Genomic DNA, 24,507 nt, shown 5'->3' on the forward strand with positions numbered 1-24,507 from the left:
GAGTCAGGTGCAGGTCAGTCTGGTGGAGACATTTCCTCTTGCCAGATGACTCTAGCTCATGTCAAGCTGATGAGATCTAAGGGACACAGACACTCTGCTGGCGTTGGTTTCTAAGCTGGGACAAACGTTCACAGTAACAGCACAGGAACTCTGAACTCTTTGTAAGTTTTCCATTTGTTTAATTAGTCATTTGCTTTGTTTGTTCGTTTTTTGAAAACACTATAGCTTAAGCTGGCCTTGAACACACAGGCATTCCCCCGCCTCAGCCCCAAGTGTTGGGATCACAGGCGTTTGCCATTATGTCCAAATGCAAGTTTTCTATAAATACAACCTACTCTAAAATTTTAAACATTAAAAGGCCTCGAGGGCAGCAGGTGTGGTTCAAATGCTAGCGTGCTCATCTACCCTGAATCCAATCCCCAAAACAGTGTGAAACTGGTGAGGTAGCCAATCCCAACACTTGGGAGGTAGAGGCAGCAGGATCAGGAGTTCAGGGCCAGCCTGGACTTCATGAGATTCTGTTTCAAGGAGAAAAGATAACTAGGTGTCTTAATTGGAGTTTTTATTGTTGTGAGGAGATCTTGACTAAGGCAACTCTTTTTTTTTTTTTAATGTTAGCATTAAATTAACCTCCAAAGTGGCTTAAAACCACCAGAACAGGGGCACCTCGAACACCCTTAATGTTCTCTTCAACTCTTCTGTTGAAGACTTCGGCTTTCACGATGACAGTTTGCTTAGGAGTGTCCCCTTTCCCAGGACTCTGTAATCGCCTGATCACACAACATCAATGATGGGAGCAGCTCCAGTCTTGTTTTTCGCTGCATTGACCCGTGTCTGCTCACAGACCAACGTCCATAACTTATCCAGGTTGACAGTTGGGCAGAAGCTCTGGTTCCTCTTCAAGTGGTAATGCTTCATGCCAACTTCCCTGAAGTAACCTGGATCGTATTTGTCAAAGTTGATCCTGTGGTGATGCACGCCTCCGGCATTCCCGCGGCCTTCTGGGTGCTTGTGGTATAACTGTGGCCAAGGCTCACGTGGCCCCGGAGTTTCTCTGCCTTCCTCAGTCTGGATGGCACGGTGGTGGCAGAAAAGAAAGAGAGAGGAGCCCAAGGCAACTGTTATAAGGACATGGGGATGGCTTACAGGTTCAGTTCATTATCATCAAAGCAGGAAACAGGGCAGCATCCAGGCATGGCACTGGAGAAGCTGAGAGCTCTACATCTTGATCTGACTGCAGTCAGGACAGACTATCATCCAGGTAGCTACGAGCAAGGTTTTAAAGCCCAGTCCCAAAGTGACACACTTCCTCCGACGAGGCCATACCTCCTAACAGTGCCGCTCCCTGGACCAAGCATATTCAAACCACTACGCTAAGCTTTCAGAAAGGCATAAACCTGATCAAGAAAGAATGTCTACCTCACTGGACTAATTGCGGGTGAGGGAAGCTAAGGCCACAGAGACAAGAGGGGCCACTCTGGCATGGCCTTGTCAACCTGGGTTTGATTCTGGTTCTGCTGCATACCAAAGGAAAGATCTTGGGCAAATTCTCTGAGCTTCAGTTTCCCAATCTGTAAAATGGACTTAATATGGCCTTCCTGATGGTTTCTAGTTTGAGCTTTGTGTTAAAATCTTGGCATGTCTTTGGTGAGCTATGCCAATGTCTGCTGCAGGGTTGCTAGCCACAAGGCATATGCATTAAACTGTAGATGTCGCCAGGTACCATGCCTTGTTCCTCCTGTGGGCCTTATGTGGGGCTTTTACACATGGATTAAAATCAATACTCCTCACTACTCACTCAATGGACAGAATGTTTGTATCCCAGGTACAAAAAGTGCATGTTTTTTGACTCTGCGTATATGAAAGTCAACGTCAGAAAGACAAGTCAGTCTCTTAAAAGTCAGAAGTGAATGAATGTTTTTAATCTCAGCACTGGGGAGACAGAGGCAGGAGGATCTCTGTGAGTTCAAAGCCAGCCTGGTCTACAGAGTAAGTTCCAGGACAGCCAGGGCTCCAAAGAAAAACTCAGTCTCAAGAAACAAAACAAAACAAAACAAAAAGAAGTCAGTGTAATAGGCATCCTTCATTGTTGTTGTTGTTGTCGTTGTTGTTGTTGTTTCCAGACTGCCCTGGAAGTCACAATGTAGACCAGGCTAGCCTTGAGCTCATACAGATCCCCCTGCCTCTGCTTCTTCAGTGCTAGGAATAACGGTGTGCACCACCACGACCCGACTTTGCTTTGATCTTTTGAGACAGGATTTTATCATATAGTACAGTCTTGAACCCTCGGTTTTCTGGCCTTCTCAAGTTGATCACGTTTAGTTAAAGGAGCCCTTCTAAGCTGTTAGTGGGCGCTCCAGGTTGCTCCCTGTTGCTGTAATAAACACCATGAGCAAAAGCAATTTAGGGAGGAAAAGGTTTATTTGCCTTTCTTCCCCAGGTCACAATTTATTCCTGCCAGATGTCGGGGGAGGGACTGGGGCAGAGCTATGGAGGAGCACTTCCATGGAAAAGCCATCTTCCTGTCTTCCCCTCCCTTCCTCCCTCCCTCCTTCCAGGATGGCACTGCCTACTGTGGGCTAGGCCTCAGGTCCTCCAGAATCAATCAACAATCCAGAAAATTTCCACACACATTCACCAGGGCAATCCCTCAGAGGAGGCTCTTTCCAGATGACTCTAGTCAGTGTCAAGTTAACAGAAGCAATAGCAACCAGCACAGTGAGGATGTAAACCACAGCAGCTACACAAACAAGTATAATGGGTGCTCAAAAAACTAGAATCAGAGGCTGGGCATGGTGGCACGCATCTGTAGTCCTAGGACTCAGGAAGTAAGAGAATCCTTTCAAGGTCATCCCTAGCTACTTAGCAAGCTCAAGGCTGGCCTGGCTACGTAAGACCAGGCCTCAACTCATTCCCCTCAAAAGCAAAAACAGAACTGCATGTGATCCAGCTACACAGAGACACCTACAGAGATACATGCCCAACCATGGCTGTCTTGGCATGGTTCCCGATGGCCAAGATATGAAACCAACACAGGTGCCCATCAACAGATGAAGAGTATTCAGCTGGGAAGAATAAAATCATATCCTTTGGAGGAAATTGAATGGAACTTAACACTGTTAGACAAAATAAGCCAAGCCCGGAAAGGTGGATATTACACACTTACTCTCGTGTGTGAAATCTAGCAAATACTTTAAAAGCTCATGAAATGAAAGAGAGACTACAAGAGGAAAGGAAAGGAAAGGAAAGGAAAGGAAAGGAAAGGAAAGGAAAGGAAAGGAAAGGAAAGGAAAGGAAAGGAAAGGGAAGGGAAGGGAAGGAAAGGAAAGGAGGGGTTGGGGATTTAGCTCAGTGGTAGAGCGCTTGCCTAGCAAGCTCAAGGCCCTGGGTTCGGTCCTCAACTCCAAAAAGGAAAGGAGAAGGGAAGGAAGGGGAGGAGAGGGAAGGAGGGAGAGGGGAGAGGGAGAGGGAAGGAGGGAGAGGGGAGAGGGAGAGGGAGGGAGGGAGAGGGAAAGGGGAGAGGGGAAGGGAGGGAGGGAGGGAGGGGGAGGGGAAGAGGAAGGGGGAAGGAGGGGTGAGGGGAGGAAAGGAAGAAAAGGGAGCAAAAGGGAGAGGGGAGGGAATGGGGGATGAGTTTGGTCAAAAGATATTGTATTCATACATGAAAATGTCCTAAGGAAACGCTGCTTAGCACAATTAATACATACTTTTTTTTTTAAACATTTTTTTTCGGAGCTAGGGACCGAACCCAGGGCCTTGTGCTTGTTAGGCAAGCGCTCTACCACTGAGCTAAATCCCCAACAATACATACTTATCTTAAAAAGAAAAACCTGGGGGGGGGGAACCTACTGAAATGCCCTAAGGAGATGAGTGTTGAGAGTTTCAGATGAGTCCTCCCTCTGGTTAATGTGAGACAGGGGCTCAGGGAAGGCAGGACAGAAGGCCAGAGCCTAGTAGGAAGCTCAGTGCATTGGTCCAGGAGAGACAGGGTGGTTGCTTGAGTACAGGAGGAAAAAGGAGTGTGGTTGGCAAAAAGAGAGTGTGGAAAAAGGGAGAGCTCGAAAGTGAATGCCACATGTGTTTCAGAATTAGAACCAGCCAGGCGCCGTGCTGATGAGAAGGGTATGTGGGGTCAGGCAGGAGCTGAATGGAGGAGGCCACCCAGCTTCTGCTTGGCAAAGAGGTAGGTGAAATCTACTGAAATAAACGCTCTGCTGCCTGTTGGTCTCACCCACAACAGCGATCTCCTTGTGCATAGCTGAATATGGTGGCCAGTACAAAGAAAGCGCCTTCCCAAATAGGTGTTGGATGGATGAAAGGGCTGTTCCCTAGCGGAGGTCCAGACTCCACATGTGGACCCTATAGGAGAGCAGAAGTAGCCGGGCGTAGTAATGAACACCTGTAATCCCAGAATCTGGGAGGCTGAGACAGGAGAATCACAAGGTTGAGGTCAGCCTGGTCTGTGTGGAGACCCTGTCTCAAAGGAAGGAAGAAAGAAAGGGAGGGAGGGCGGGAAGGAGGGAGAGGAGGGGAGAGGAGGGGAGGAGAAGGGATAGATACATCCTGAGAGCAGACGTCTGCACGCAATGAGAGGCGGACCGCAGATGTGGAAGTGAGATCCCTGTGGTGGTGGCCAGACCAAAGGACCTATGTCAGGAAGATGATGTGTTCATAATGACAAGTGACCTCAGAGGTCGACATTCTCTGCTCCATGGAGGGAAGGGAGGAGGTCTTCAGATTCCCATCTCCTTCCTCCACAGCGTTGTCAGATGCATGCCTAGACTAAGCTTTGAGTAGAACAGTCCTGTGCTCATCCCTCCAACTGAACACCGCCTCCCCAAACCAGATGCTCTGGGCACACATCATAATCTGTGAGCAAATGCAGGCCCAGGAACCAAACAACCCCCCTTTGTTTCTAAGCCAGAGGCCAAGGTCCAGAGGCCAGTGCTGGGGAATAAACACGCCTTCAGTTTAAAAATGGAAAAAAAAAAATGTTTCCTCACTGAAATGGGTCTCTTCTGAGCTTTCTTTGTGTGGTTTTTCCGTATCGCCCTGGAGGATTCTGTTGACCACTACCGCACCCAGAATGACTATAGAAGCGCCTTCCAGTCTTGACTAATTTCCCTCCTCTAAATGCCTGGCAGAAGAACAGTGGAACCAGCCAGTGGCCTCCCACTCACTAGAGAAAGGTACCCAGATGTATCTTCTCACTCCTGGGTCTGCCATTCTGTGACAGACATCCAGAAGTGGTTAAAGAAGCCTGATGACTGTGCCAAGCTGCTGCCCAGACACATGTGTTTTATTCCCTCAGAAGTTGACTCCTTGGGACTGAAGAGACAGTTCAGCCGTTAAGAGTATGGACTACTCTTGTAGAGAGAGGACTTGAGTTCGATTCCCAGAACCCATATAGGTAGTTCACAACTGCCTACAACTATAGTTCCAAGGGGATTGGATGTTCCTGTCCTTGGAGAACAACTGCACCTATGTGCACTGACGTGTGCACACACATACACAAACATGTATGCACGTGCATACATACATGTGCACACACGCATTCTTTTTTAATTGCCTCCTCAGCTTGGCATGATGGTACATGCCTGTAATCCCAGCACCCAGGATATAAAGATAGGATTACCATGAATTTAAGAACAGCCTGGTCTACACCAAGTTCCAGGTCCATAGAGAAACTATGTCAAAGAAAGAGGCTGGTGGTGTTTTGTCTTCCGACCATCCATTAGCCTAGCAGAATTCTCAAGCTCTCTATCAGCTGTGACAAAAGGAGGACGCTAGCCCAGATCACATGTCTACTCTGCGGACTTGAAGATTATGGAATAAATACCTTAGAATAATCTACTTTTAATAAAGTTCTGCCGACGCCACTGTAGCTGAGCCAGTTGGACATCTGGACAAGTCATTTTGTGTGGGTCCAGACAGCAGCCACTTGATGAAGAACATCGAGTTCCCTCTTTGAACCCAATACCAGGGACTTCGCATGCCATGAGGAATAGACTTTTAAAAGAACCCAGATTGGGCAAGGTTGGGACAGGTAATGGAGCACAAGTCCTGAAGCTATTAGTTATTAGCTATTAGTTGATAGCCAATTCATTCACTCACTGTTTCAGGCAGCACCCACCCTCCCCAGATCTTCCTCCTCCTCTCTTCCAGCCGGAAGAGCTTTGCTGGGAGGGTGTGGGAGTTTTTCAGTGCAGAGAGCCCTTTGACCTGCTGGAGAACTGTCTTCTTTCTCTCGCCTCCTGCTCCTTTTCATCCAGCAGCCCCAGGGAGAACCTGTCCAACACTTGCTCTCCAGTTTCGTCTCTCAAAAAAGACTGAAGATAATAGATGAACTGAGTTGCAGACTTCCAATCTCAGACTTCGCCCTGCAGACCTAGTGCTCTGTAGCTGTGGCTTCAATCCTCTGAGGAACCAACTGCTGAGCCCAGCAGCCCAGGAGCCCGGCTGGTGAGTGGATTGGATTGGTCTGTGCAGGCTCTGCCAGCTCTGAAATGTGCTGGGGGAAGTCTAGCCTACCACCATGGGGTCACCTCACCCAGGAGAGGGATTTGGACTTTATCTACCACTATGTACTTGATCACCAAGCAACAGTCCCCCTGCATACTACCTCCATGCTCATTTACTCATTCATTCATTCATCCATTCACTCATTCACTCCTTCACTAATTCACAGATACTGACCAAGGAGGGCCAGCTGTACAGGATGGCCACCTAGGCACCGCTGTGTTTGCACAGCGCTGATTTTGAAGGGAGGACATTTGAGATACAGCAGCTGCAGAAAGGCTTTCATCTCTCTTTATCTGAAGGGAAGCAGGGAGTTCTGAAAAGTAAAGGCTCACATACGTTCTCTCTAACAGTAGCTCTACCCCCCCATCCCCCGTAAAGATATGAAGGGCAAACCCACTGTAACTCACTCCTGGGGTTAGTTTATGGCCCTGAAGATTCACAGACTTCTCGTGGCTGTCCAGACAGTGTCATTCCCAAGCTGGTTCCGCTCCGCTTTGTTCTCCTGAAATCCACAGCTGTTTTTCCCAAAGGCGTCTCTCCGGTGTCTCTTCTTCTCTCCCCATCCCTTTCCCAACCAAGGTGTATAGGTCTTGTTCCATTTACAGCTGAACAGGCTAACCGAGACGGTAGAGGTAATTTCTTTTAAGCTATGTATTTCTGACACTAGGGCTGGGGAGTTCCTAGCTCAAGGTTCTGCTGTGTACGACCTTCTTGTTGCATCATTCCATGGTGGAGGTGCATGTGCAGAAAACACTTGAAAACACACCTGGTATGGTTTAGGAATGGCATGAGGATCTGCCAAGATACTATGAGATTTAGAGACTGGTCCCCAAGTGGTACTATTAGGAGATAAGGCCTAGTGGGAAATCCTTCTTGGGTCACTGGAGGTGTCCCATTGGAAAGAATTGTGGAAGCCTGGTCCCTCTATGGCTTCTGTTTGCAGATATAAGCTTCTTCTCCCACATGTGCTTCTTCTGTTATGGGCTATCATCTACCACCCTCACCACCAGACTGTGTCCCTCTACCCATTCCTCACCCCTGCTCCCCGATCTGGGCTTTTTGAGTATTGATTACCATTACAGCTGATTGATGTACCTCCTTTTGAGTTATCTGTCACCCAGAACTCCTGAGGGCTTGCTACACACCAGTAAACCTTCTCTCATGATAAATTCTCTTTTCACTGCTTAATTTGTAGGTGCCCAGGTACTGATCATAAAAGGGTAGTGAGAAAATTTTCCTTGCCCAACAATAGTTTGCCCTCAGGTTTACAGCAGGGCCTGAAGCCACTGCTTTTTCCCTAATGCTCCCTAATATGTTAAGAGCTGCTCTCAGGGCCCTTAGGGACATTACACTGCCTAATTCCGGTTTTCCTCTTCCTGTCTCACTCTCCTGCCTGCGACATGGGCCAGGAGCCAAAACCCATCCTCGCCCTAGCACATGCTTCCAAGTCTCTTGTCTTCCTAGACAAAAGCTTGGGGAGTCCTTTCCAGATAGCAGAGCCCAAGGTCCTTGATGATCTACACACACACACACACACACACACACACACACACACACACACACACACCATAAGAGAAACAGAGACAGAAAGAAAGAGAGAATCAGGTTCCAAGGTCTCTTCAAAAATGCCCTTCCCAACCCTCCTCTCCCTCAAGTTTTACTGGCCAAGATACTATTATGATTTTATTTAGAATCAGGTCTAAGTTCTCCTGAGGCAGGACAGTATTAGAAAATCGGGGAGACATGGGAGGGGAAAGGAACCCCTTATCCCAGAGTCTGATTGATGAAGTGGAAACCTAAGGGTTCTTTGGGAATCAGTTGTGTTAGATGGTGTTTTGCCGGGACAAACACATGAAGAAGTGTTTTCCTGAAGCAGACACAGGTGAAAGGATGTATCACTAAAGCACGTGAAAGGACATGTGATGAAGGATTCTCTGCTAAGGACATGCATGTATTGGTCTGCGTTACATTGTGTAGCTAAGCTCCATTTGTTGTGACTCCATAGAGAAATGTACCAAGAAACTTATGGTGGTGTTCTGGCTGCTTCTTGCTGCTTCCATGGACTCCTGCTGATTGGCAGAGTGATGTCAGCTGATACAGACCCACGTGGAGTTTTGCTAAGACAGACTCATGTGATAAGGCAAGCCCTGTGGAAGTCACATGATGTTTGGAGGGAGCATAAATAGGGCCCAACAGACTGTGAGAGGGGCTTGCATAGCTTGCTCTGCCACACTTCTTGGTCTCTTGTCTTCGCTGATCTTCACTTCATTGAGAGAGGCATGGTAAAGAACTTCTCCTGGCGTCCCTAGTGGTCCTGGTTCCTCCTGCTGCCTAGTACTGAGGCCTGGCTGTCTATGCTAGTCATGCCACTGCTGCTGATTCGTGTTTGTGTCCTGACTCTACTGAACTGGACTGCTGATTTCCTGACAACACAGATGGGATTCATTCCAAAGAACCATTTCTAAACAGGTCCACTTCTCCCATGCCCTTTCTTTTCCACTTCCTCTGTGGGTGGTGGGCTAGAAGGGAGGTTAAGGCATTTAAGAACCATTACTAAAAGTAAGGATGAGAAAAATTTAAGCCTATAGGTTCAGGCTTCCCACTCACAACAGCTCAAGAACAGGCTGAGCATGGTGGCACAACTCCTTAGATCTCTGCGTTTGACATCAGCCTGTCTACAGATTGAGTTCCTGAACAGCTATGTAGAAGGACCATTGTCTCAAAAGGATCAAAACCAAACAAACACAAAAATTCCAGTACAATCCATAAAATTTACCCTAAAGTCAGGCAACAGAGACAAGATCCCTTGAACTTATTTATTTTCCCATGGGGCCTGAGGATTCAAACTCAGGTCCCAGGCTTGTACGGCTAGCACCCACTGAGCCACCTCCCCAACCGAATATTCCTTTTATATAATAGTGTTTCAGAAGTCAGGCATGGCGGCGCATGCCTTTAATCCCAGTATTTGGAGAGACAGAGGCAGGTGGATCTATGTGACATCAAGGCCAGCCTGGTCTGCACATTGAGGTCCAGGGAGAGTTACGCAGTGATACCCTATCCCCCCCCCAAAAAAAAAAGATTGAAAGATTTCAGTTGGATTCTGACTCACAGGTGGGAGCATAGAGGAACCATGCTCAGGTCTAAGTGCACATGATCAAGTGTGACTTTTCCCTTTTCCTAGCTCTACACCTGCAGTTTTCTGGGAATCTCACCAGACTAAAAACTCCATGTATAGTAAAAGGCATGATTAACTCTTTTGTGACCCACAGATTCACCTTATCAGCTCTAATCTTTCCCAGTGTACCTCCAGGTACTGCCCCATTTGCTTTAAAAATGAGTCTCTTAGAAATCCTTTCTACAGGACAACCCCCAAGTTTTCATCTAGAGTCTGCAATTCTAGGAAGAGAGGCCTCTTACCTGTGGACTCCAGAACTGAAGTCACTTGTCCAGTTTGCAAATCTATTGCTTCTTTGTACCCAGTTGAGACTTCCTGAGCATGAAGCTAGAGAAACTGGCCCAGAGTCGGTCACTTAAAGTTCTTGTCTGCCAAACTGCTGGTCTGCCCCATTCAGGGCTGTCCTCAGACTCGTGAACAACCCAGCAAGTCCAGTTTTCACAGCCTGTCTGCAACCCACTTTGCAGTCAGTGAACCATGCTTTAAATCTAAAAGGTGGACCACTGTGCTTCAGTTTCCTGATCTGACAAGTAGGGATAGGATGGGCTACTGAGATAGCTCAGGGGGTAAAGGTTTGTATGTACCACCAAGTTGGATGATATGCTTTTATTCCTAGGAACTATAAGAGCAGCTACTCCTGAAAGCTATCTTCTTGCCTCCACATGAATGGCACTTGGGTACATGCGTGTGTGTGTGTGTGTGTGTGTGTGTGTGTGTGTGTGTGTGTGTGATGTAAATTAAAATGAAGTAAGGATAAGAATCATGTGTGACCCTGGGATTAGTGAGAGTTGAGGATATTGTTGCCTCAATCTTCAAATAAATGTTAAAACCTAGAGAAAAAGGAAAGAAAAGGAAGGAAGGGAGGAAGGGAGGGAGGAAGGGAGGGAGGGAGGGAGGGAGGGAGGGAGGGAGGGAGGGAGGGAGGGAGATAGACTGTTAGCAATGTAATTTTAAGAGCCACCAAAATCATATAGATATGGCTACCATGGCTAGGTATTTAAGCATGCCTCTCTAGAGAAACCTATTCCCTCCCACAATTGGGTGTGTCATATACTTTCCCTAAGAACCTGTGCTGGTCAGTGCTTTGTCAGTTTGACACAATCTTCAGTCATCTAGAATGAGGGAACCATGATGGAGGAACTGCCTCTATCGGATTGGCCCATGGGCAAGTTGTTAGACATTTTCTTGATTGATGATTAATGTGGGAAGGCGTAGCTCACTGTGGTTGATGGTCCTGGGTTGTATATGAAAACAGACTGAGCAGACAGCAAGCCAGTAAGCAGCACTCCTCCATGGTCTCTGCTTCAGTTCCTGCCTCCAAATTTCTGCCTGGAGTTCCTGCCTTGGCTTCCCTCAGTGACCGACTATTATTGGAAAATAAAAGCCAAATAAAATCCTTCCGTTCCCCAAGGGGTTAGTGACATAAAACAAAGGGTCCCAGGCAAGTTAAGAAGCTCCTCATCTGGAAGTGAGCATATCTGTAAGAACATGGGCCAGCATTCTCGTGTAGTTCAGAAACTACAGGAAACAGATCTACAAATGAAACTTTCAACACTCCCCACAGCCAGCAAAATCCCTTTTCTACCCTTAAAACCCTCCAGACCCACGAGCCTCAGTGTAGGGAGCCGTATTGGATTTGGGCCGCTTTGTGACTGTGTGGGCTGTATGGCCACAGATACTCACCCCTAAGATGACTGCCATAAAGTCTTGAGATTGTTGGACAAAAGCCTCTCCCATGAATTTACGGCACAGGAAGGTAACAATCACTGAATGCTTTCAGCCCGAGCAAATACCAGATGTCTCCTGAGCAAACACCCGGTGTCTCCACCACATGACCTCTTCACCTCCTGCTATCAGGGTACCCTCATCCCTCCTTCCTTTGTGTTTCACAAAGGTCACTCCCCCTACCTGAAAGCCTTAAAAGCTTTAATGCTCACCCCAATAAACAAGACCTTGACAACAGAACTTTGCTTGGTCTCCTTCTTCTCTTCACCTCCATTGACCCACAGGTAGAAAGCCTCTTTGGGACCCTGAATAACTGGACCCACTCTACGGGTCACCTCAGTACACGGCCTCCTTTTCTGCAAAGAGAAGACTAAGTCCCCTTGGTCCGCTTTCTCTGTTCCCTTCCCTTCTCTTCCTCCTTCCACCGAGCCCCATCTGGAGCCCCATTCATCCTCTGAGCTGAACGACTGCCAATCGTGACCTGAAAAATGTGGGTTGTTCATAGCCTCTGCCTTTGTGAGTGGTGCAAGTCCCTTTCTGGAATCCTACTGACCGATTTGGAAAAACTCAGTTCTCACTTTCACACACCTCCTCCGAGACCGTTTGACCTTCAGCAGCCATCATCTATACACCAAGGTAAGGTTCAGTTCAGTCTACAACCACTCCCAACTGACAGCCCTGAGAACCCCGGGATTCTTTACTTTGCCTGCCAGGTCCCTGAAATAAGGGTCTCCCGTTTCAGGCCCTGGTTTATAACTTCAGGCCACTTTGTAGTAATAGGTGATGGTTCATTCACCAGAAATGAGCCCTACCCTTACCTTGCCCAAAATGGGGCAAGATCTTCATTCCTAAAGATACTCCTTTGGAGCTCACTCAGTGGGTCTCATGTGGTGGGTGCTGGCCTGGGAAGTACTCCGCATGTGAGGAACCATCTCCCGGGAGCATCCATGGGAGGTTATGCCTGATCTTTACTTCTACAGGGACCCAGAGGAGATTGAGAAGGAGGAGCAGGCTGCTGCTGAGAAGGCTGTGACCAAGGAAGAATTCCAGGGTGAATGGACTGCACCAACGCCTGAGTTCACTGCTGCTCAGTCTGAGGGGGCCGACTGGTCTGAGGGTGTGCAGGTGCCCTCTGTGCCCATCCAGCAGTTCCCCACGGAAGACTGGAGTGCACAGCCGGCCACTGAGGACTGGTCAGCAGCTCCCACAGCACAGGCCACTGAGTGGGTTGGAGCCACCACTGAGTGGTCCTGAACTCCTCTGCAGGTGCCTGAGCGAAGGGAAAAAAGGTGGAAGGAAAATAAAGTTTCTGAAAGCTGAAAAAAAAATACTCCTTTGGCTTGTCCTTAAAACAAACAAACCTCAAAACAACAAACCCAAAAAATAACAAACAAACAAAAACTCAAGGAGTCGATATGCCTGTCCACTAAGGGCTGGACCCAGTGCAAATTGAACAATTAACATATGGCCTGAATTTGGTGCTTTTGATTTCCAAAGTCTCACTGACTTGGACAGCTTCATAAGACAGAATAGCTAGCGGTCTGAAGTTCCCCACCTTCAAGTCTTTCTGTCTCCATTTCTGTCTGTCCCTTTGTTCCTTCATTTCTGCACATGAGGTTTTAGCAGCTCAAACATTTAAACCTAATTTCCTAACTCTCTCTCTCTCTCTCTCTCTCTCTCTCTCTCTCTCTCGCTCTCGCTCTCTCAGACACTGATCTAGCTGAGGTCCCCACTGCTACCCATCAAACTTTTCTCTTACTCTGCCTCTCTACATACACCTTTCCTTCCACAATACCCCATCTTTACAATCTCTCCATCACTGCCCTCTTTTTCTCCTTGGATCCCTGAAGCTTTCCCTCTCTAGGCTTCAGAGACAACTTCTGACCCATAGACCATATATATATATATATATATATATATATATATATATATATATGTATATATATATATATGTATATACACATATATATATACACACACACACATATATATACACATATATATATATACATATATATGATACAATTAAAATCTGGGACCCCTTGTGTCCTGAGGAACCCCCTAAATCCTGCCCATAATAAAAGGGCGTATTGTTGTCCATAAGGTTTTGGTGTTTTTATAATTATCTCAGGTGTGCCACAGTGAATTCATATCTGCTATGGTGCCAAACAGGAGCTTCTAAAACAGCCATTCTCAACCCTTTTTGGGGGGGGGGTCAAGAGACCTTTCACAGGGGTCCCAGATCACATATCCTGCATAGCTGATATCTATATTACAATATATAATAGTAACAAAACTATAGTTTTGAGGTAGCAACAAAAATAATTTTTTGGTTGGAGTAACCGCAGCATGAGGAAGTGCATTAAAGTGCTACAGTATTAGAAAGGTTGAGGACCACTGGTCTAAAATAAAATCTGTGCTGGTAGGACACATTACCTACTATGTATAGGATGTGCTGACACTTGTCCTTAAGCTCACAGAGAAGCTGGCTCCGGAGATGGGATTTGATCCTCCCACTGCAGACTCAAGTATGTTGGTCTCAAAATATCCTCCAAACCCTTGTCCTCCGTCAGACTGGCCCTGACTCTGTGACAGGGAAAGAAAGAAAGAAAGAGAGAGAGAGAGAGAGAGAGAGAGAGAGAGAGAGAGAGAGAGAGAGAGAGAGAGAGAAAGAGCCCAAGAAGGAAAAACATGTCCTTAAGGACAGCTAGTCAGTAAACTGTTTCCACCACGTTGCTATTACTTATCTCATAATACACAGATGGCTGTGTTTAAAACTAATATAAAAAGATACAAAGTAACTGTTGGGCCAGGTCTGTGTTAAAAACAACTAGTGTGAAAGGATACAAAGTAACTATTGAGCCATCTCTGTGTTTAAAAACAACTAGTAGAAAAGGATACAAAGTATAGTTGTTAAGCGGAGGGCGTCCTTCCCACATTCTGGAAAAGGGGCAGTAATTTTGTCTTCTCTCTAACCTTTCCTTCTAACACTAATGTCTATGTATCATAGGAAACAATTTAAACCATTAGATGACTAGAGACCTGCAAACAGATACTAAAATTATACTATTAACCTGGAGGACAGGCTCCAGGCAGATGTTACGGCACACTGGTCAGAGCTAAGGCTGACCCACTTGCTGGAAGGAAGGACATTCCTTAGGGGGATTTGGGAAGTGACCATCTCCCTGGAGACAGACAAACTTCTGGATTTTTCATGGTGCCTATATGTCCTATCCTTCCCTTGTCTCTTCTGCAATACTGAGAGAAAGAAAGACAGGCTTACTACTGTTCTGAACAAAAATTAAATGATGTTTGAATTTCTTTTCTCTTCCTCTTTAAACCCAATCTGAAGGAGAATTCACACTGTCATTCTAGCTACTTTAATAGGCACAAACGGACTCTGCTTCTATGAGCTGAGGCCATGGAATTCCTTCCTGTTTCCTTATTTTTCTATTAGGCCTACCTGCCTAAGCCATGGGTGTCCTCTCCTCCTCTATCGGCACCAACCTAACTGAAGTGTCTTTTTAAAGAAAGAGAGTAATGGTCCACATTAAGTCAGTGAAACGTGGAGATCCCACAGGGATATGTACCTGATGGGGGTGGACTCACTTTGCTGTTGAACTGAGCTCACCATAAGCAACAAACAGCTGTGTGACATAACTGCTGTCCCCTCTAATGATATGAAGAAGGCAGATACTGAACACTTACTACCATCTTGGTTAATGTAATCACAGGGCATAAATCAAAATGGCGGTGCCTATAAAACTTCCTGGTCCTTCTGAGCTCCCTGGGGACTACCATACCCCTTTTATTTTAGACTCATGAGATAACACCAGAACTCCAAGGTGTTTTTTTTTTTGTTTTTTTGTTTTTGTTTGTTTGTTTGTTTTTGTTACCACAACACATTGTTTAAATAAAGTATTTACTAGTTTCTAGAGGAGACCTAAGAGTTTTCCCAGCCAGGTTCTTCCAACCCTGGCCTCTTACAAAAGAAACAAACACTTGGACATGTGTGGTGGCCTAGAGATGAATATCACAGCACAGATCCCAACACAGACTCTAAGGATAAGTCTAAGGACAAGCTGCTGCCGGAAGTCACCTGCTGCAGCTGAGACAGGATCAGCCTGCTGTACAGGAGAATGAGGCAGGCTCTGATGGGTAGTAATGCCTGACAGTTCTGTCTGGTCTCTCCAGGCCGATTTTCCTCTAACTGAGAAGATGGCTGTCCCCACCACCACCTCCACTACCCCTTTGTTCTAGGTGTGTCAGCCCCGTGGTACTCTGTGAACCCTTGCTTTTCCTCTTTCCATTACAGTAACAGAGGTTAAGACAAAGGAACAGTCTAATGCCCTAGGCTTCTGAGTTCTTTTTGGTTTTGATTTTGTTTGATTTTGCCAAGACAGGGTTTCTCTGTGTAGCCCTGACTAGCCTGGAACTCACTCTGTAAACCAGGCTGGCCTCAGAACTCCCAGAGATCCTCCTGCCCCCGACTCCAAAGTGCTGGGATTAAAGGCATGCACCACCACACCCTGCTGAGTTCTTTTTGATATTTAGTTGTTTGTTTGGGGTTTTTTGTTTGTCTGTTTGTTTTTATGGCTAATATCCTCAGATTACTGGGATTTAAACCCAATTTGCCTGTGGTGAATTGGGAGAACGGCTCCCAACTGAGATTGCCCTCTTTAAATAAAAAGAAAATCACCAGGAGTGCTTATCCTGTTTGCTTCCTATCCAGACTTTTAAAATGTGTTTAGTTAAGGAAATGGGCCTGGTAACAGGGAGACCCTAAGCAGAGTGACTCCCTCCCCTCCTTTCCCTTTCGCCAGGAACAATATGTACCTTCCCCTCCCCCACGGCCTGCTAGAAACTCAACGTGTGTCGAGCCAAGGGCCTGGTACTTTCTCATGGACTATCACTTGTTCAGGCCACCAGCTAAGAGATGCCTATATCCTACTCACCTCTTTCCATGAGGGGAGGAGTTTACATCATCACAAACAACAAGACCTTATACCATGACATAACTTCCGGAAGAAGAGAAAACAGTATCTACGTGTTAGAATGCAGGGCTTCTGTCCTAACTTTCTAAACATCTTCATACCTGCAGCTGTGCCAGCCTGAAGTGACCATAGAGGGACCCATGAAATGGTAATACTCATTCACAGATATAGAGGAGATGGAACAGCCCACCTTATACAATTATGCCTCAAAGTCATGGAGGGCCTAGGGTGATTGACTGGAGGAAGAGCTGCCTAGGTGGCTGTGGGAAATCAGTCGTACATACTGGGTAAAGACTTTTCAGTGTGACCACTTCTGGATCATTCCCATCAGGGACCCTGTACCACCCCTTGTAACTAAAGCCGGTCGGCTCATCAGTTCCCCAGCGTGAACACTGAAATCAAACTTTGGATTGCCTCTGGAGCCTTAAGAGGAAGGGGTAGACACTCAATACACCATACCGAGGAAAAAAAGTTCTCACTTAGCTTAGGAGTCCACTAGGCTCCTCCCAGGGACCTAGCAATCAATGGCTTATGTCATCACCTGCTGCCACTGCCAGGTGTTCCAGATGTGAGCTGCATATCAAATGACTGCCCTGCCACTCCAGCTCTGTTTCCACATGTGCCTGGCCATCTCTCATTCTCCCCATTTCTGGGCTTCTTTGCTCCCCCCCCACCCAACCCCCTTCCTCTGTTCCTGTCTGCCTCTACTCCTCCTCCAGGTCCTCACAACCTCCTTCCCCAAACAGCCCCCTTTATACCATATCTGTTGCAGGTATAATTTCTCAGGGGACACCTTAGTATGGGCCCACCAGGTACTCCCTTACATATATATATATATATATATATATATATATATATATATATTCCATCTTTATTTTTTTAATGTATTTATTTATTATATTATATAAGTACACTGTAGCTGTCTTCAGACACACCAGAAGAGGGCATCAGGTCTCATTACAGATGGTTGTGAGCCACCATGTGGTTGCTGGGATTTGAACTCAGGACCTCTGGAAGAGCAGTCGGTGCTCTTAACCGCTGAGTCATCTCTCCAGCCCCCTTTTCCCATCTTTATTAACTTGAGTATTTCTTATTTACATTTTGATTGTTATTCCCCTTCCGGGTTTCCAGGCCAACATCCCCCTAACCCCTTCCCCTCCCCTTCTATGTGGGTGTTCCCCTCCCCATCCTCCCCCCATTACCATCCTCCCCCCAACAATCACCTTCACTGGGGGTTCAGTCTTGGCAGGACCAAGGGCTTCCCCTTCCACTGGTGCCCTTACTAGGCTATTCATTGCTACCCATGAGGTTGGAGCCCAGGGTCAGTCCATGTATAGTCTTTGGGTAGTGGCTTAGTCCCTGGAAGCTCTGGTTGGTACCACATTATATTTTATAGCTCTCACAACAGGTAGTATATTTATCTACTAATGCTATTATTATGTCTTATAGTATTTTTTAATTTTTTTTTCTTTTTTTCGGAGCTGGGGACCGAACCCAGGGCCTTGTGCTTACTAGGCAAGCGCTCTACCACTGAGCTAAATTCCCAACCCCTATAGTATTTTTTTTTTTAAATTTTTTAAAGGATTCAGACATGAACTTAAATTTAGTAAAGAGATTTACATATACATGAAGGTTAAGATGGTTGGATGTTTTCAGAATGGAAAGTATGAATGGAAAGTGTTATGGTTTTATATGCTTGGCCCAGGCCACTGCCTGCATGTGGTATACAAATAAACATTCACTCAAATCACCCGTATGCCTACAATATAATTTTGGGAGTTCAGAACAGTTCAGAAGGCTGTTCAATAATCTTGGGTTGGAACAATTAATAAATCAGATGAAAGACTTTCTGAGAACTTATTAGAAGGGCACTAATAGAAGGTGTGGCCCTGTTGGAGTGGGCGTGGCTTGTTGGAGTAGGTGTGTCACTGTGGGTGTGGGCTTTCAGACCCTCATCCTAGCTGCCTGGGAGTCAGTATTCTGCTAGCAGTCTTCAGGTGAAGATGTAGAACTCTCAGCTCCTCCTGCACCAGGCCTGCCTGGATGCTGCCATGTTCCTGCCTTGATAATAATGGACTGAACCTCTGAACCTGTAAATTAGCTTCAGTTAAATTTTGTCCTTTTCAGAGTTGCTTTGGTCATGGTGTCTGTCACAGTGTCTATGCACAGCAGTAAAATCCTAACTAAGACAGAAGGTTTAGGCAAGTTAAGAAGTTCTGAGTTAGATATTTAAGGTATGTAAAGGATAAGATTTAGAGGTGATATATATGGTGTTAATGTTACAAAGGTCAAAGATCGATAATTACAAGAACTGGCTGAAATTTGCATATAATCAAAGTTTATTTAAAAGTGTTGAGGTTTTAAAATATTATACCGTGGGCCCATGCTGACACCAAGAGCCGGGCACAGGCCTTCGAGGTTTAAGAAAAAACACTTGGGTCATTCATGTGTTACAAGAATACCAAATCTCTTATTTGATTCACCTAATATATACCCCAAGTTCAGTGGGTGGAAAATTCCAGGAAGCGCAGTGGGAAAAACAGGCTGACGCCCTCAGGAACAAAGAAAGAGGAACAAAAGATAGGAACCGGTTATTGACCAGGTGTACCACCCAGGCATGCCGCTTCAGGGCCTGGGTGTTCCTTTGTTAGGAACAAAAGGCTTCAGCAGGGAGTCAAACACTGATGGCTGCCCAGGAGGGTTCGACAATGGTTAAAAGTACCAGACTGGCCAGACAATGGTGGTGCAGGCCTTTAATCCTAGCACTCAGGAGGCAAAGCTAGGTGGGTCTCTGAGTTGGGCTAGCCTGATCTACATAGCAAGTTCCTGGACAGCCAGGGCTACACAGAAAAACCCTATTTTGAAGGAAAAATACCAGACTGGTGTAACTGACCTTCTGGGTATTTAATAACCATATATTGAGGTTTATATTCTTAAGATTAGAGGGATTAAAAGGAAGAATATTTTCTCCTTTGCTCTCCAATGTCAACCAGGTTCCAGGAGACCATGGAACATCAAAGTGTCCTGTTACCATGGGGAGTCTCTGCCCTCTTGTTCAGGAAGACCATGGGAACCCCATCTGGTGCATTCTGGCCAGTATCCAGTCTTTGGATATTTCTAAGAGAAGGGTCAACATAGGGAAAGTTTCTTCCATATCTCCAAGTGCAACAAGGGTCAAGCCAGGCCTTTGACTCATCCTCATGTAGATGGGTTAACCGGTAAAGAAAGACTACAGGATCCAAAGGCTCTTTCAGACCAGAGTGGCCTGAAGACTAGACCTTCAGCTGGCTTTGACAGAAAAGGAGAAAAAAGTGGTTTTGGCCACTTACATGGTCTTAAACACCAACAGAAAAGGTGTATCTCTCACTATGGATTCTATTCCTGTTTTTTTTTTTTTTTTTATTGTTATTGCTTTTTAAAGGCTGTACTAGCTAGTTTGGTGTTAACTTGATGCCAGCTGGAGACATCTGAGAGGAGGGAGCCTCAATGAAGAAAATGCCTTCAGAAGGTCTGGCCGTAGGCAAACCTGTAGGGCATTTTCTTTTTTTTTTTTTTCCTTTTTTTCTTTTTTTTGGAGCTGGGGACCGAGGGCATTTTCTTAATTACTGACTGATGTGGTGGAGCCCAGCCCACTGTCATTGGTGCCATCCCAAGGCTGGTGGTTCTGGGTTCTATAAGAAAACAGGCTGAGCAAGCCATGAGGAACAAGTCAGTACACCCCAGGGCCTCTGCATCAGCTCCTGCCTCCACATTTCTGCTCTGTTTGAGTTCCTGTCCTGACTTCAATGATTACCAGTGATGTGGAAGTCTAAGCCAAATTAACCTTTTTCTCTCAAGTTGCTTTTGGTCATGGTGTTTCACCATAGCAATAGAAACCCCAACTAGACAAAGGCCTACCTTCTTGAATGCCAATATGTCTTTCTATACCGTAATTATCCATTTTCTTAAATAAAGGAGACTACCAAATAGACTGTCATCAAACTCACAGGTTTGGGGAAATTATTCAGGATACCTAAACGGTGTTTGTGGGGCACTGCTGGACCATGTTATAAAAAAGATCCCATTAGGAGTCTATTTCTCTTTTAAGTTGTCCATGAAGTTCTGAGTTTAACTGGCTTCTCTTACAAAGCTTCTGGGAGGTTGTTTCTCAGGCAGGAGTCTGATGTAAAAACCAGCTGATCGCACAATTTCCTTCTCCTTCTCCTTCTCCAGAGCTCTGGTGTATGGCCCGGCAGTTGGACAATTTCATGTCACCTTACTAAACAACACTTATGTTGCTAAAACGTTTTCCTCATGAGCTTCATCTCTCAATGTTCCCTGTCTTAGTCAGTGTTGTATTGCTGTGAAGAGACACGGTGACCATGCAACTCTTACAAAGAAAAAAAGCATTTAATTGGGGCTTGCTTACAGTTTCAGAGGTTTAGTCCTTTATCATCGTGGTGGGAAGCAGGACAGTGTGCAAGCAGACAAGGTAGCTGAGAGCTCTACATCTGATCCACAGGAAACAGGAAGTTGACTTTTGAAGCCTCACAGCTCAACAATTCCCCCCACCTTCCAACCCTCCCCCAGCACTCCCCCACCCCCACTCCCTGCCATACTTCCTCCGACAAGGCCACACCCCCCAATCCTTTCAAATAGCACCACTCCCTGATGACCAAGTTTCCAAACTAAGAGCCTATTCAGTCCATTCTCATTCAAACCACCACGTTCCCCACAGGGTTAAGCAGAAGCAAACAGATGCTGAACATTGGCCTGTGAAAAATATCTCACTTCTTCCGCCATCCAATGGCCTTACATCTTGTGAAGGACAAATGACAAAAATAAGTCTTGCTAACACCTCTGGCAAAGCCTGCTGTGCTGGCTACTCTCGTGTCAGTTTGACAGACAAACTAGTTATCTGAAAGGAGGGAACCTCAATTTGAGGGAAAGACTCCATGTGATCCAGCTGTAGGATCATCAATTAGTGATGGTCGATAGGGGAGGGCCCTGCCCATTGTGGGCGGTTCCATCCCTGGGCTGCTGGTCCTGGTAGACCATGGGAAGCAAGCCAGTGAGGAGCAACCGTCCATGGCCTCTGCATCAGCCCCTGCCTCCAGGTTCCTGTCCTGTGTGAGTTCCTGTCCCGACTTCCTTCTGATGACAAACAGTGCAGTGGATGTGTAAGCCAAATAAACCTTTTCCTCTCCAACTTGCCTTTGGGTCACAGTGTGTTGCCATAGCAACAGAGCTCTACGACACCTGCCGAGGGTGCTTTGGATGACTTTCTTGCATGTTCTCTTCCTCCGAGAAAGAGAATGGGGAGAGAGGAGTTTGACTTCCACGATGGATAGACAGATGGGGAGAGGGTAGGAAAGAGTAGGTGATAAAGGTACTGAGCTTTCGAAACGGCTGGGGTCTTCCTCTCTAGGGACAAAAGCCTAACATCTTAGAAGAAAGGCCCTGACAACTAACTGCCCGTCCTCCACTCCCTGCAAATAGGGTGCCGTGATGATGGACTGGCCTGAGGGCCAATCAGGATGCCCCAGCCCTGAGCCAGCTGCGCTCACTCTGTGCTTGTTCAAGCCAACCAACCCTAATCTCCCTCATTATCCTTAAACTCAGGATTTTAACTCATCTTTTAAACTTTTCACACGCGTTCCTCCTGGATCAAATCAGCGCTATCACTGGGTCTACCGTCCAGGATAAGATAAAGCAGCACTTCTCTCAAAGTCACCCCACATTGGCAAACTCCCAAATGATGCTCCCTCTGCTAGCAAGAAGAAGCCAGCCAGAAAGGACCATGCCTCACTTTATCTGCCCTCAGCGTCTAGAACGAAGGGATAAGGACATAAAACAAAGCTGAGGAACTCCCGACGAGGAAGTGAGCATAACCGTCTACAGCGTCTACAGCGTCTACCATCCTGAACTTCAGGGAACAAACAGATCCATAGATGGAACTTAACACCTCCAAAACAAATCCCTTCTCTACCCTTGGAAACCCAGAGGCTCACTGTGCCGGGTGGCAGGCTTTCCTTTCCCACAGAGACCATTGCCCTTTGCTGCTCTAATAACAGCGCCTTATGAGGTCAGCCTCATCCTTAAAGTTCACATCACCTCAGTCAGTTCTGATCTAGCTCCCCAAGTTGCTTTTTTTGGTCATGCTATTTTATCACAGCAGTAGGAAGCAACCGAAGACGTCCCCCTCTGTGTTAATGCTGGTTTAAGTATATGTTAAAATCTCTTAATAAATTCTAGCTCTGGGCTGGGGACTATGACTCAGTGGAGAGTGCTTGTCGAGCATTAGTGAAGCCCTGGGTTTGAGTCTCAGGACCACAAGGAAAGAAAAAGAGGGAAAGGGAGGGGAAGGATAGTAAAAATTCTGACTCTGCTTCTTACTGACTCGTGCTAAAACTCTTGTCTGCTGGAAAGTCAGGGATCCTGCCTTCACCTGAGAGGTCTGAGTAAAGAGTTCATGTGAGGCTGCTGTAGGTGATAACATGGAGTCCTGTCTGTTTTCTTTTTTTTTTTTTTTTTAAGATTTATTTATTTCTGTATATGAGTACACTGTAACTATCTTCAGACACACCAGAAGAGGGCATCGATCTCATTACAGATGGTTGTGAGCCACCATGTGGTTGCTGGGAATTGAACTCAGGACCTCCAGAAGAGCAATCAGTGCTCTTAACCACAGGGCCATCTCTCCAGCCCTCCTATCTGTTTGTTTGTTTGTTTGTTTAAAGATTTATTCATTTATTATATATAAGTACACTGTAGCTATCTTCAGACACACCAGAAGAGGGCATCGGATCTCTTTACAGATGGTTGTGAGTCACCATGTGGTTGCTGGGAATTGAACTCAGGACCTCTGGAAGAGTAGTCGGGTGCTCTTAACCTGAGCCGTCTCTCCAGCCCTCCTGTCTGTTTTCTTTTCTTTTCTTTTTTTTTTTTTTTTTTTTTTTTTTTTTTTTTTTTTTTTTTTTTTTTTCCGGAGCTGGGGACCGAACCCAGGGCCTTGCGCTTCCTAGCCCAGCGCTCTAACCACTAAGCTAAGTCCCCAACCCCTCCTGTCTGTTTTCTATGCCTCCTGCTGCCACTCAAAATAAGAGCCTTTTAGCATTTTGTCTAAGCTCCGCCCCACAGTTACTTGGCAACAGCCAGGTGTGCCTGACTCAGCATAAAGGGACTGCTAGCCCCTCAGCTCTCTCTGATCTGGCCTTCTTGCTCTGCTCTATCCTCTCAATCTTTGTCCCCTCTCTCCCCATATCCCTCCCCCTCTCTCTCCACATGCTCATGACCGGCCTCTACTCCTCTACACTCTCTCTCTCTCTCTCTCTCTCTCTCTCTCTCTCTCTCTGCCTACTACCCTCCCCATGCTTCAAATAAACTCTATTCTATACTATACCATCGTGTAGCTGGTCCCCCAGGGAAAAGGATGCATCAGCATGGGCCTACGAAGGTAGCCCCTTCCCATACCTGACTGCACATCCACCAAACACATTCCCTCTCTCTTTATCTGTTTATAAAACGCAACAGAGCCTAAGCAGACCCTGCCATTGCTTAGCAAGACCAGCTATAGCATATAAGCTCAATGTGAAATGGAAGCCTAAGAGGTTGTTAAGAATGGCAAGGCTACAGTGAAGCATCTGATTGGGAGGTGACAATGATGGACCTGGTGTTGATGAGGCTGGCCTCGGGCTGGCCCTGAGGTAATCTCTTGCCATTCCTATGACACGTGTGCTTCTCATAGAGATGATCCACAGGAAGTCATGATCTCCAGCCTAGGGACATCAAAAGAGCCAAACTTTATTTTGCCCCATTATCTCTTCTTATGGGGTGGGGGTGGGGCAGGAAACAGCAGCCTTTCTCCTCTCTGTGATAACACTGCCTGGCCTACACAACACGCTCAATAACCGTTACAGGGGCAGCGTGTTTCAGTTCGTGATCAGCCTAGAATCATCCCCCTTTAAAGGGACTTGTTCTCGGCTCATCGAGCCAAGCAAGTTGATGCATGCTTCCCAGTTGCAGTCCATCCCAGCACTTGGAAAGCTGAGGCAGGAGGATTGCTGAAAGTTACAAGTCCGCCTGAGCTGCATAGTGAGACTTTTTTTTTTT

At 46.4% G+C, this 24,507-nt stretch overlaps 2 long non-coding RNA genes and 1 pseudogene across 2 annotated transcripts in view; 1 reads left to right on the top strand and 2 right to left on the bottom strand.

Annotated features, from left to right (window-relative positions):
* Rpl27a-ps3 (ribosomal protein L27a, pseudogene 3) overlaps positions 1-24,507 on the bottom strand; it is a 97,879-nt gene that overhangs the window by 3,277 nt on the left and 70,095 nt on the right. The window lies entirely within an intron of this gene.
* On the bottom strand, positions 626-5,226 carry LOC148007736 (large ribosomal subunit protein uL15 pseudogene; annotated as a pseudogene).
* On the top strand, positions 6,216-12,750 carry LOC148007737 (uncharacterized). Its single transcript, XR_015647238.1, has 2 exons — positions 6,216-6,462; positions 11,928-12,750. It is a non-coding gene; the product is annotated as an uncharacterized LOC148007737 (long non-coding RNA).

Source organism: Rattus norvegicus, chromosome 1 (genome assembly GCF_021556685.1).
Source record: "Rattus norvegicus strain SHRSP/BbbUtx chromosome 1, alternate assembly SHRSP_T2T, whole genome shotgun sequence".
Lineage (NCBI taxonomy): Eukaryota > Metazoa > Chordata > Mammalia > Rodentia > Muridae > Rattus > Rattus norvegicus.